This window comes from Sorex fumeus, unplaced genomic scaffold, assembly GCF_029834395.1.
Source record: "Sorex fumeus unplaced genomic scaffold, SorFum_2.1 ptg000037l, whole genome shotgun sequence".
NCBI classification, from domain to species: domain Eukaryota; kingdom Metazoa; phylum Chordata; class Mammalia; order Eulipotyphla; family Soricidae; genus Sorex; species Sorex fumeus.
The window spans coordinates 19,925,357-19,938,684 of NW_026606094.1; the positions used below are offsets into that span (position 1 = coordinate 19,925,357).

At 37.2% G+C, this 13,328-nt stretch overlaps 1 protein-coding gene across 4 annotated transcripts in view; it reads left to right on the forward strand.

The window, feature by feature from the left end:
• DOCK4 (dedicator of cytokinesis 4) overlaps positions 1–13,328 on the forward strand; it is a 473,166-nt gene that overhangs the window by 240,621 nt on the left and 219,217 nt on the right. The gene's annotated exons all lie outside the window — the stretch shown is intronic.

Genomic DNA, 13,328 nt, shown 5'->3' on the forward strand with positions numbered 1-13,328 from the left:
AAGATCATTCCTGGTGGGTTTGGGGGACCATTTTGGATGCCGGAAATACAACCCATATTAGCCGTGTGCAAGGCAAGCACCCTACCCTCTATGCTACTGCTCCACCCCAATTAATAAAACAATTCTTTGAAAAAATGAATAATGACTTTAGATTGGGAATAATCATCATTAACTAAGTATATGGCACTGATATCAAACCTCTCTCACTTGTTGTTTGAGTGAATTTGTATTAATTGCACTCCTGAACATAGAACCAGGGATCGCAACTGACACTACCGACTGTGGTACCAACTCAGCATTATCGACAATCCAAACCCCCTACAAAACATGTTTTTGTTCTTTACAGTTAATTTTAAACCAAGGAGAATGACCCAGTTTTACTATGTGTTTTAAAATATAGTGCATAAGGTACTTGCTTTGCATACAGTCAACCTGAGTTCAGTCCTTGGTACCACATATGGTCCCCTTGAGCACTGCCAGTAGTGATTCTGAGCACAGAGCCAGGAATTCCGAGCACCACCAGGTGTGACTTGAAAAAAAAAAGGGAGGGGGGTTTATGATAAGTTGATAATACCATCAAGAGTTCAGGTTCTTCCCCCTGGAAATGCGTAGGAACCTCCATTTAAAAAACAAACGAAAACCTGGCATTTTTCAGTAACACTGAACCACATACACTGTTTTTTAAACCCAAAGAAGTCCTATAATATTTTTTCTGGAGATGTTAAATGTTTTTTTGGATACATATGCATAAAGTTTATTTTTAATGCATAAAATACATAAACATATGTTATAAAATCTTTGGTATGTAGATTGATATGTTAGTGATTAGTCACTACTCAGAGTGTATTCTATTTCTTGACACTTCCTAGTATTTAAAGATGTTGGTTTTTTGCAGCAAGGACAGACTTCATAAGGGGTATGTGTGTGTGTGTGTGTGTGTGTGTGTGTGTGTGTGTGTGTGTGTGTAAATAACAAAGGTAATAGAGTTTCAAAATTTACTTTCTACATTGTAGGAAGAAATGAATTAGTAGGTAACAGTTTTAGTTACAATCCATGTTTAGAGCTTAGTGCTTGTCTTTGACATGAGAAAGATTTTTTTGGAACTAGTACTTGCTTACCTGTTGAAGTATTCTTCAAGAGCTTGATTTATGAATTAGTCTAGCCAAATCATTATAATGTTACTCATATAATATAGTCTCTAACATATTTAATAAACTATGGGATAAAAAAAGTTGAAATAAGGTCATTCTTTTGCTCATTCTTTCAAACTATATTTTTTTTCAGAAACGTGTTCCTCTTTTCCTTTAATATTCAAATTGGATTAATATAGGCTTACATTGATTTGTGTCTGTATTTTGATCTTGTTATAAACATTTGCAGATTTCTGAAATGTTCATTAGGTATTAGTCGGCAGATTATCTTGTTTTGTGTCTATTTACCTGGTGAAAGAAGTACAATATCCTGGGTTCAGAAGACCTAAAATGTTTTCAGGAACTCCAATTCTGGCCAGGAGCTGGGCCTTTTCTTCTGCTCTGCAATGTGACTGGATCACCATAGAATCCTGCCTCTGGTTTTCTCTCTTCTCTCTCCTCACCCCCCTCTTCCCTTTTTCTATTCTTCCTTTCAGCTTTTCTTCTCCCCTAAATCTCCTTCTCCGCTCTTCCCTTTCTTTAGTTATGTCCCATAGGTGTACACCTCTAATTTTATATTTTCTCTAATATATAACTTGACACAGGAAAAGTCAAGTCGAAATTATCCTCACCTGCTACTCTCCTCAGAGTTTGGAAGATAAACTCTGCTGCGGGTTGCTTCACCACACACACTGCAGGAGGATTTCAGTGTTGCCGTTTAAGGAGGTACTAGTTTGGGCGTGATTCTGGCCTCTGCAGTTGACCTCTGTCTTTTCCTTCATCTTGAAACCAGCAGTAATTCTTGTGTCCTTCAGTGTGCCTGTCATGGTTAATGAGTGTAAAGTATTAATACAGTCTCATAAAAAGGAATTCTAAGACAGGATTAAGAGGCTTCTCGTGTTTCTTGTGATGTACAACAATGGATATATTGTGGGATCTGTGGGTATTTCTAAATCATCATGTGTTTCCTTTTCAACCTTTTAGAAAATTTCAGACATGTGAAAAAAGTGGAAGCATGGCATGAAGCTGCTTCACGTACCCACCATCAGTTGCTTATTTTAGCTACATCCTGTTCCACTCTTCCTCTTTCTTCCCGGATTGCTGGGAGGCAAATTTCTGGCTGCAAACTATATTTAGATGCCAATATTTTAGGGTATATCTATTTAAAAATTGCTATCTAAATAACATTTCCTTATCATCATCAAATTTCCATATTCTGCCATTATTCACAATTCCCCTGTTGACTCATAAATATTGTTTTACAAATCCTGAATAAGGAAGTTATGATTTATATATTCCAAATAAGGCCCAGATCTTACAAGTCACTTTTCAACTACACTTTCCCTCTCCCCTTAAATTTCTTTTTATTTATTTGATAAGGGCTGGAGCGATAGCACAGCGGGTAGGGCGTCTGCCTTGCACGCAGCCAACATGGCCGACCCGAGTTCGATTCCTCCGCCCCTCTCGGAGAGCCCGGCAAGCTACCGAGAGTATTCGATATGCCAGACACAGTAACAACAAAGTCTCCAGTGGAGACGTTACTGGGCCCGCTCGAGCAAATCGATGATCAACGGGAGGGCCTTTACTTTTTTTTACTTTACTATTTGATAAGAAAAACTTAAGTCATCTAATTTATTTTCTTTTCAGAGATAAAAGTCCAATCCATATAATGAAAATCAGTGGACAAAAGATGATATCAGTAGATAAATGCCTTTGTGGTTCAATAGGACCGTTAGTACTTAATTTACAATGATTAACACAGTGGAGTCTATTTGTTTGGAGCATTGTCCACACAATTAATCACAGGAATTAATTGTGTCCACGTAGGGGCAGAGGGGCTATTCTTTTTTTTTAATTTTTATTTTTATGAAGTTTTTCATGATGATTTATTATATTCAATATTGCACACCAATCCCACTACCATTGCACCTTCCCACCACTATTATTTCCAATTTTCCCAACCACCACCTATACCTGCCCCAATATCTGGCCTTAAATAATTTATTTTGTGTAGCTTGTTATGAATAATTTGTTAAAAATGATCAAAAAGAAAGATTTCCTTAAAAGAAAATGTGTGAAGATTGTCGTATCTCAACCTGGAAACATTAAGCCCTTGTATAAGATATTACTAACATGTTATTACAGGTTTAGCCTTTTGTGATAATATTTTATTAATTGAGATTGGTTGCCTTCTACTTTACATCTCATTCAATGTGTTGTGCTACTCTTGATATATCAGTAGTGTAGAATATGAAATGTTGCACAGCCATAAATGTGACATGATGATCCAGGAATTCTAATATTTTGAATTGGGTGATACAGCTGGAGTTAAATTTTGAACTGGATGATGACACTGGGGTCCGGAAGCATCTTTTCAGCTTGCTGATCTCTTTTGAGATTATTTATGTGTCTGGATTATGACCTGTAATGAGTTTATATGGCATCAGAGGCAATTCATGGGCTTGACTGCCAGGCTCCCAGAAGAACAGGGAGATGGGGGGATGTTGCCCAACCCCAACTCTACTAGAGACTGGAGGTTTCGGTCACAAAACCCATGTACTTGAGATTCTGGATCATGGCTGGGTAATGGGTTTATCGGGACTATGTTCTTAAAGCCAGTAGAGTCATGGTCAGGAAAGATAACTGCTCATTCCTCTAACAAGTCAGATAGCCAAACTTTGAAAAAATAAACTTCTGGCAGCAAATATGGCTAGAGCATCTGCCTTGCATTTGTGAGGCCATGGATTGAACTAAATCCCTGGAAAACGACACACACACACACACACACACACACACACTTATTAAGAAATAAACTTCTCTCCTTTTACAAGCAAATGACCAACATCTATTGAGCATATTAAACATCAGTTAGAGTAGTGCTAAATGCTTCAAATCCATTTTCAGCACTGATTCTATGGGTAAGAGGAAACCAAAGGTTCAGCAAGCTCAGGGAGCCTACCTACACCTCCACACTGGTAGGAGGAACGCAGTGCTATGAGCTCTCAGCCTGGCCTCTGAGGATCACCTTCTAACATACTGCCCCACTGGCCTTAATCACATTCCTTCCATTCCTGGGTGCTTTGGTATTTGAATGTTTCTGGAGTAGAGCAGGATTATATTGGCCAGAGTTGAAGCATCTGGATTTTTTTTTTTGAGAGGGCTGGGTGGGGCTCCCAAGCTATGCCCAGGGGCTTTGGTACCACTCCTGGTGATACTCAGCTAACTGGGTCAGCAATTCCATACTCTGCTTGAGGATGCAGATACTGCTTTTACCCTGCAGTTTCAGGGGCGACTAGGGCCACCCTGGCAGTTCCTGGCACACCTAAAGCCACAACCAGCAATGTTTGGGAGACTCTTAGGGCCCAGAGATCTACCATTATGCTCTCTCCCTGGCCCTCTATACTTGTACTAAAGTCTTGATTGAAAGATTGATAGCTTTAAAAGGTTTTATAAATTATTGATCATGCTGATAATGAAACTAACACCGACCCTCTAAAATAGTCTCTGCAACCAAAAGTGATAGATTTTTCAAGTTGTGTTTTCAAAGTGCTTTTAAAAGTCACAAAATATGGGACCAGAGAAGTAGTGCAGTTGTTAAGGCACTTGCTTTACAGTGTGACTGCAGATAGTGACAATGGTTTGAATCCTGGCAGCTCATGTGGCCCTCCCCAACGATAGCCGTATGTGACCCCTGACAAAGAGTCAGAGTGACCCCCCAGCACTGCTGGGTGTAACATGGCTTCTACTCCCCAGAATCAGAATAGGGTTAACTCTTTCTGTGTGACAGTAGTTCAGATTTCATTTCAGTGCTTTGAGGTTTGGCATGCAAAAATAGTTACCCTGTCAAAATTATCAGTAAGTTCACTCAGTGGAACATAAACTGTCTTTAGTGCCAGGGAAGGTACATTTTCCATACAAATTTACCTTGTCATGGAAGCTTCAGAGTACTTAGGAAGCCTGTTAATTTTCTCTCAAAAATGTTTATCTTCCTTAAAGTGACCTAGACTGTTAGTTTTCTGGTACATGTTCCAGACACCTCTTCCTATGCATGTAAAGATTCAGGCATGTTTTGACAGTGTCTTGCTCACATAGCTTCATTTGTACTTTTTCTCCTTCAGTGTTTTGTAGCAGTACCAGCCTAGGCTACCTACAGCCACTTACTAGGCTTAGTTATCAGTAAAGAAGTAGTACTTTATTTATGTGTTTTTGTGCATCTTTAACATGGTATACCACTGTAAAGGATAACTTACAAGTAAGAAAATGATTTTTCCAAATTAAGTTTCATAAAGTGTTTTTAGGGAACATCAATCTGGTATAAAATTTGTAATTTATCCAGTTCACAAGGGAATTGCTGTCACAGGAGATTATTTCCTTAGACCTCATTTATAATTTAATTTTATTTAGTTCATAAATTTGGTTAAATTTGGCTAAATTATTTTTTATCGTGGTTAAGGTAGCATGGTTACAGTAGTGTTAACATTTATAGTCTTAATGTAGTTATCATACCTTACCACCACCAAAGTGCCCAATGTTCTCCACTAATTTTCTTAGGTTACTTCTAGTTCACCTCTCTATTCCTTCTGCAACTTTCCCCCCATCTTCTTGGTAATCTCTATTTTATAATCCAGGGCCCAGATTCGTCATCGTTCATTACCATCTAATCCCTTGTTTTGTTTCTATCTATAGTGTAGGTGAATGATATCATCTAAAATTTGTCCTTTTTCACTCTAACTTGTGTTTTGGTTTCGTTTTGGTTTCATTTTGTTTTGTTTTGTTTTGTTTTGTTCAGGGGCAAAATCCCAGTATTCGGGGCTTATTCCTGATTGTGTGCTAAGGCATCACTCCTAGTGATACTCAGGGACCATATGAGGAGCCTGATATCAAACTTGGCTCAACCAATGTGAAAGGCAAGCACTTTATCTGCTGTACTATCTCTCTGGCCCCCAATATTCTTTTTTTATTTTTAAATTCTCTTTTGGCTTTTTGGCTTTCTGGGTCACACTCAGCAATACTCAAGGGTTACTCCTGGCTCTGTATTCAAGAATTACTCATGGCAGTACTCAGGGGAACAAAATGGAATGCTGGGAATCAAGATTATTTCATCTGGCAAACTATGTACAGTGGGTAAAACAAATGCCCTATCTGCTGTACTATAGCTCCACCATTTATATTAAGACTGTAAATGATATTCTTAATCTCTATTCTATATCCATTCTCATCTTCAGCATTTATAATATCTATTTCCTTCTTTAGTCTATTTTTATTCCCTAATGTATATATAGTAAGGGGTCTGTTAAAAAGATATATATATTCATATATATAAAGATATGTATCCACATATATGTGTGTGTGCATATATATATGTTTGTGTGTGTGTGTGTGTGTGTCAGAAGACTAGATTGGAGAACTTTGAGTTTGGGAGAGAGGGGAAATTAGTGCTGAATTAGTCACTTGTGAAGCATCAGAAACCAGATCGTAAGCGAGGAAATTAGCCAAGGGTCCACAAAATGGAAAGGATGAGGATTTCTATAACCTTTGCTATAAGATATGTTTAGGAACACCAAGATTTATATAGAAATATGTAGCAATATATATAAATAGATGTAAAATTGAACTACTTAGCTTTATATGCAATACATGTCTCATTTGGCAGTGGTTTTATGTTAGAAAGTTTTTTTAAAGTGATTTTTGATAATTTTATCATAGAAATAGTGTTTATGCTTTCCAGATACTCTGTAACTACAGGTTTCCCTATTATTATTTTCTGTATTGGTATATGCCATATAATCTATAACAGGCTGTAAATTATATGAGTCATTAAAAATATGATTGGCTTTATTTTCCATGCATAATATATATGGAAATTTATTTATTTATGTGTAGATTGTCTACTACCTCCCTTGTTATTTTCATTACTTTGTACTGATGTATTCTAAAGCTACATTAATTAAAGTTGTAAATTTCTTGTAGGACTAATCCATCATTAGAGAATATATTTAATGGGTACCCATCTCAGTGTAGGGATACATATGCATGCAGGCTGCTGGTTCAGACTTTCATTTGAGAAAATCACAGCAGGGCTGTACTTCAGGGAAAAAAAATTCTTACCCTGGTGACTTAAGTTTTTTTTATAATAATTAAATTCAGAGGGTTAGCTTTCTGCTGGTCCCTTATTCATAAACTTTTCTGACATTGTGTATTTTTTTTCTTCCAGCACAGAGGAAAATTCTCCCTTGAAATGCTTCATTTCCATTTAAGTTTTATGTTGCCTATAATAAACCTTCTTTTTGATATATAATTCCAATTTTGTCATTTAAGAAAAGGATAAATAGTAAGAGTATTATTTGGTGAGCACATTCTTTTATACTATAATCACACTGCACTATGCAGTATGTCTGAATTTATAGCTATTTCCAAAGCCCATCTTTCTGCATCTGTAAAGATGCTATTGGATAGTCTCTCAGCAGCTGGCTCCAGAACCCAAGGATCTGGGTCATAGTTGCCTTCACCTTGCAGTAGGTGCATCAGCTCAGACAACTTAATTCATGTCCTTTATGACTGTTAGCTTATTGGCTAAGTGACAACAATAATCTTCATTGTGAGTTATTTGATGATTAAACAAGATAATATATTTTCCAGTATGAAGCGTCCCCCTTAGTAATTGGTGAGTAAATCTTGGACGTAATGATGAAAGGTAGTACAGGGGAAAAGATGAATGTTTTGCACGCAGCTGCCCTGATTTGTTCCCAGTTCCGTGTGCAACTTTGGAGGCCCCTGAGCACTCCCAGGTGTAACCCTAGAGCCTCTTCAGCACGATTGGGATGACCCAGGCAATCCCTAGCATCTCAGGGACAGAGCAGCACTGCATCCTCCAACCCTGGCTTGAACCTCTGACCCTGTTGTTTGAGAATCACCAGGAGGGTCCCCAGACTTCCTGAGAACTGTCTTGGAGGGAGACTGAAAAGTAAACAAAGGTCAATCCTGGAACAATTGGCAGAAGTGACCTAGGGCACAAGTGAAGGAATCTGCTGTGAATTAAGAAGGACACTTTTACTAAAGAGGCAGTAAGGGAAGTGAAGGCAGCAAAAGGGGAATAAAATATTGAGATGGAAAAGAAAAAAATTATTTTGTGACCTTGATTTCTTACATATTGAGGGGAAAATACCATCAGCACCCATTTGAGAGCAAACCAGAGAAAAGTGTTAGGAAGTGACCTGGTGATGAATAAAATTGCTGGATGCTGTGAGGCCCCCACTACCGATGGGCTTGTATAATTGGTTGCAAGTGCTGCCTCCCAGTTACATATGCTCAGGAAATAGGCATCAGAAGCAGGTGCTGAGGGTGGAGTCATTGGATCACAGTTGGAAAAGAACAAGAAGAGGAGGAAGTCAGTGTAATGAAGAGTCTAATCAAAGAAATTGCCATCAAAGCTTCCAGTAGTTGTCTTCAGAGCCTAACATGATCTAATAGCCTTTTCCTTTTTTCAAAGGAAATTTATAAACTCATGTTTCTTTTGATAAAGATCTTTTATTAGGAAACATCTTCCGGGACCTAAAAAAGGGAGTTTTCAGGGTGCCTGGTGGTTTAGTTCAAATAGGACCAAAAAAAGCTGTTTTTATGTATATATTGTAGTGCACATTGCAGTGAGGGGAGCAGCTATGGATTCTTAATTCTCTGAACCTCTGAACGTGGATTAGAATTTCTCATTTCATACATCATTTACAGCTCATTATGGTGTGATCACACATGTCCAACCGATTTTTACATCAGAGCACTTATTGTTTTGAATGCTGAAGGAAGTTGGCACAGGGTTTTTTTTTTAATTTTATATTATAAAATTAATAGAGGATTTTAACCTCAAAAACAAAGCAGCAACATAAGGAAAAGTCTGAAGTCTGACTGGCCATCCATGCAGGGAAATGCAATTCTGTGTGAGAACAAAAATAGATGAAGAAGGCATTCAGGGATGCCCTGTGAATTGTGGCACTATCAACTATTCCATACGGCCCAGAGCATTTCCTGCTGTGTCTAGACATCCTGGCACAGATTTCAGTGTGGATGTCTGTCCATCTGTGACCCATAGTGACCTTCCCTCGGGCCTCCCATTTAAAGATGCTGCTACTTTCAGCCCTCTCTCTTCTTGGTTACTTGGTTTCTCCAGCAGGTGTATGAAAATTCTGATTTTTTCTCCCTTCATTGTCAATCAGATTGTGTGACTTGCTCTCACTTTGTTCACATTACTGTGTCTTATAGAAGTTTTGCTTTATAAATGTGGAGAATCCATTCATAGGAGATATTTTACGAGATAAGCCAGGAGGAAGATCTAAAGGAAAACAAACAATGCTAAGAAATAACTTGATTCATGCAGGAAAAAACAAGGGTAAAAAGTAATCACTCATTTTTCCCCCTAGATCATTTGGACAGTCATACAATTCAAAGTGTTTTTGAAATTATAAATTACTACATTATTATCATAAGTGGCTGGAATTTCAAAGTGGCAGAAAACCAAGTTTATAAAGCAAATGAATTTGAAATGGACTTTCTCATTTCACTTAGTTCAAAGTATTTTTTCAGGCCATTTGTCTCTTTTCATTTATATGATCCAGAACGTAGGGATGTAGAATGTGGCCAGAAAACCCTCTTCATCCTTATTCCTGTGTTTAATGTTCTTTGTCCAGGATCCCAGACATCATTGTCATCTTATGATGCTCCGTATATTGCCTATAGGGAATTCAGATTGATTTAGTATTCCTAAATTTCCTACTGAATATATTACAGTCACACAAAGCTATCAAGTTCAGAAGGACTTCTTTGGTATTCACTGCCATTAATGTTGTAAGATGATTCAACATTGACAAAGGAATTATTAATGACGTGGCCTTTGTTAGCTTCTTTTCTGAAGACAAGATTTTCCCTTGCCTTTCTTTTATCATTAGGTTTGTGTTCCTGCACCTTGCAGAAGTTCAACACAGGGTGGGCATCGATGCAGCTAAACGAAAGTTATAAGCCTTCCATTACTGAGGGAAGCATGAAAGGAGCATATACACATACATTACTGTCATGTATTTGTTTTTATCATTCTCCGTTTCCGTATAGATGTGCTTATTAAGAGCGAGAACTCAAGGTGTGATGTGTACCAGAAATGTTTAAAGAGTTTCTTTATTTATTAATCAGAACTACTTTGTGTTAATCAGATCAACATTCTTGTCACTGTCGCTAAGGGAACATCATTTGCCAAAACTGTCATGCTAACAATAAATGAAAATTGATAGATAAATATGTAGCATTTTTTCCCTATGCCTTGCCATTTAGAGCTTTTCGCAAATTAAAGAGACGACTACATCCTCTTTTTGGGTTGGAGCGATAGCACAGCAGGTAGGGCGTTTGCCTTGCATCATGTCCTTCGTTCCTCTTGGAGAGCCCAGCAAGCTACTGAGAGTATCCCGCCTGCACCACAGAGCCTGGCAAGCTCCCCATGGCATATTCGTTATGCCAAGAACAGTAACAAGTCTCATTAATGCAGACATTACAGGTGCCCACTGGAGCAAATGGATGAACAGTGGGAGGACAGTGAGACAGTGCTACAGTGCTTTACCTTAAAAACTTGTGTATATCCTTCGAGACATTGTATTTAGTGATGATTTAGATGATTTTTTATTCTTCAAAGCTATAATGTGTATTATTAATTTGTCAGTAAAATGTTGTATCTCTTATCAAACTCAAGAGAAGGAATTTTGATCTTGGCTTATTTTCCTTTTTTAAAAAAATCATCTTTGGCAGGGTTGGGGCTGGGGCAATAGTACAACAGGTAAGGCTGACCTTATACGTGGCTGACTCTGGTTCAGTACTTGGCTCCGCGTACTGGACTACAGAGCCAGGAGTAAACCCCAAGCACAGCTGAGTGTGGCTTCAAAACAACAAAATAAGAATATTATTTGAGGTTGTAAATATATAGCTGTATCGCATTGACAGTTCTTGCAGCTCTTAGATTCTGAAGGTTGCGTTTCCATTTTCATTTAAGCTTTCTTTCTTTACCAGAAATTGTTTGCTTCAGCCTAGAGTACTTATAAAGAACTCAGGATTGCTTTACTTTTCAACATTTTTCATTACAGATGCTTTCTCTAGCAAAAAAGGGTATTGTTAGAAAGGTCAGAATAATTACATTAAATAGATCAGAGTAATCCAACCACATGAAATGTCAGCTTTTACGATGATCAAATTATGTAAATTATCAGAACAATAATCATAAGGTATCCTGCCTTCTTCACAGTCCCTATTTTTGTTGATCAGCTACTGTCAGACCTTACTTTGTTATTTCTCTAGAAACTTGTTTACTAGTAAAATTCTAAATGAATTCTCTAGAAACATTTACAGGGAAGTATCTTCAGTTAAACAGTACAGTATATTATTTCTAAGGAATCTTCGTTGAAATGGAAAGGTTTATTGGAAAGTAGAATGGAAAGGAAGAGATACCCTCTGGCCAGGGAGGAACTTAGTATAGGACTAAGTTCTGTTTCTAAGAATTTAATTTGAATTTAGCATTGGGATGTCTAGGATCTTAAATATTTTATATCCATAGTTGTTACTTTTTCCCCAGTATCACCATGAATTTCCCCCAAATCACCAATGTTAAACTGTAGGTGATTTGTTAAACTGCTTATGTGTAACTTTAAAAAGTGTTGTTTTTCTCCTTGATTTTTATATTTCCAAGAAGAGTTTTGATTCAGATGTTTTTTCTCTGAAAATTAAAATAACACAAAGTGGTTATAAATTATCCAAGCATTAAGAAATATTCAACTAGATGTTTAAATTTGTAATGAGTAGGTTATTGTTAAAAAATAAAATTGCCTTCACCTTGCATCATTCAACTAAAACCAAACACTTTCCTATCTTAACAAAAACCATCTGATAACACCCAAATATTTGTATGGTGAATCTGGGTTTCAATTAAAATTGAGGGGTAAAAAAGGAAAATTGAGTTTATTTACTGATTATGAAAACAACTATGGAAACTCCAGTATCAAGGATCATAATCTTCCTATTTCCCTTTAATCAGAAGAGCTTATGACCTTTATGTTGCTTTTAGTTTTAAAATTAGAAAACAATAATAGCTTTATTTATCTAGGAAGTCTTGCTCAAGCGGTTACTTTCATTTATTGCCAAGGAAATTTTCTATCATTTCTATCAGTCTTATGATTGGTAGAAGACAGGGGGAAGTTTTTGACTTGAAGATTTCCAACATTTGTTGCCTGTTTTCTGCTATTTAAGGCTTTTATAAAACACAAACAGCAGTCTCAGCATGTTGGGGCTTATACATTTATATCAAACAATCTGTTTTAAATATGACTGGGTAGTTGAATCTTTGAGGGAGCTTTCAAAGATTCCTGACCTAATAGCTCAGATCTCCCACACTGGGCCTGTACTTTATACAGCTATGCAGAATATTGTACTCACCTGGATGAGGATCCCTTGCATGAGAACACTAATGGACCTCTTCTATTTATGGCTGATTTCATTTCGTCATTTTGTGCCTAAGTGGTCATCAGAGCTCCACAAAGGCCTTCCTTACACTTTAAAGATAATACTCTATTCATGGTTCAGAGTTAAAACTTTGGAGTGAAATGTTAGTATTAGTATTCTGATACATCCTCAACTGATCGTGTAACTTTGACTACCATAAGTAGACTCTCTGAGCCCCAATTTTGTCATGTAAAATTGGAATTGCTGTGATCCCTACTTCATACAGTGGTTGTGAGAATTAAATGAGAAAGTCCATGTAACGTATATGTCACAGTACTTGTCAGAGGTACCTATCTAGTTGCTATTATTCCCCCCATGAGTACATGCTCGGGATGGGGGAGTTTTGGGAGCTGGAGCTTATTTATGCTTTTATTCATTACCTTGGTTTCTTTGAATTCTGTTAGAATAAGCTCATGTTGTAAACAATAAATAATTGTGATTTGTTTTTCTTTTTCTGAGGAATAATTTGCCATTGTCTATTTATAACGTCATAAATTACAATGGCTAATGCAGAATTTAGGTGGACACTAAATTTCTCCTTCTCTGAAATTTCCTCTGGCAGACAAGGCAATATGCTAGGGAAGTCAAATGATAATTTTCCTCTGCTGCTAATAGTATCAACTCTTATTTTATCAGTGTTTGTAGCACTGTTCAGTTTTCTTATTTGATGATGAATGC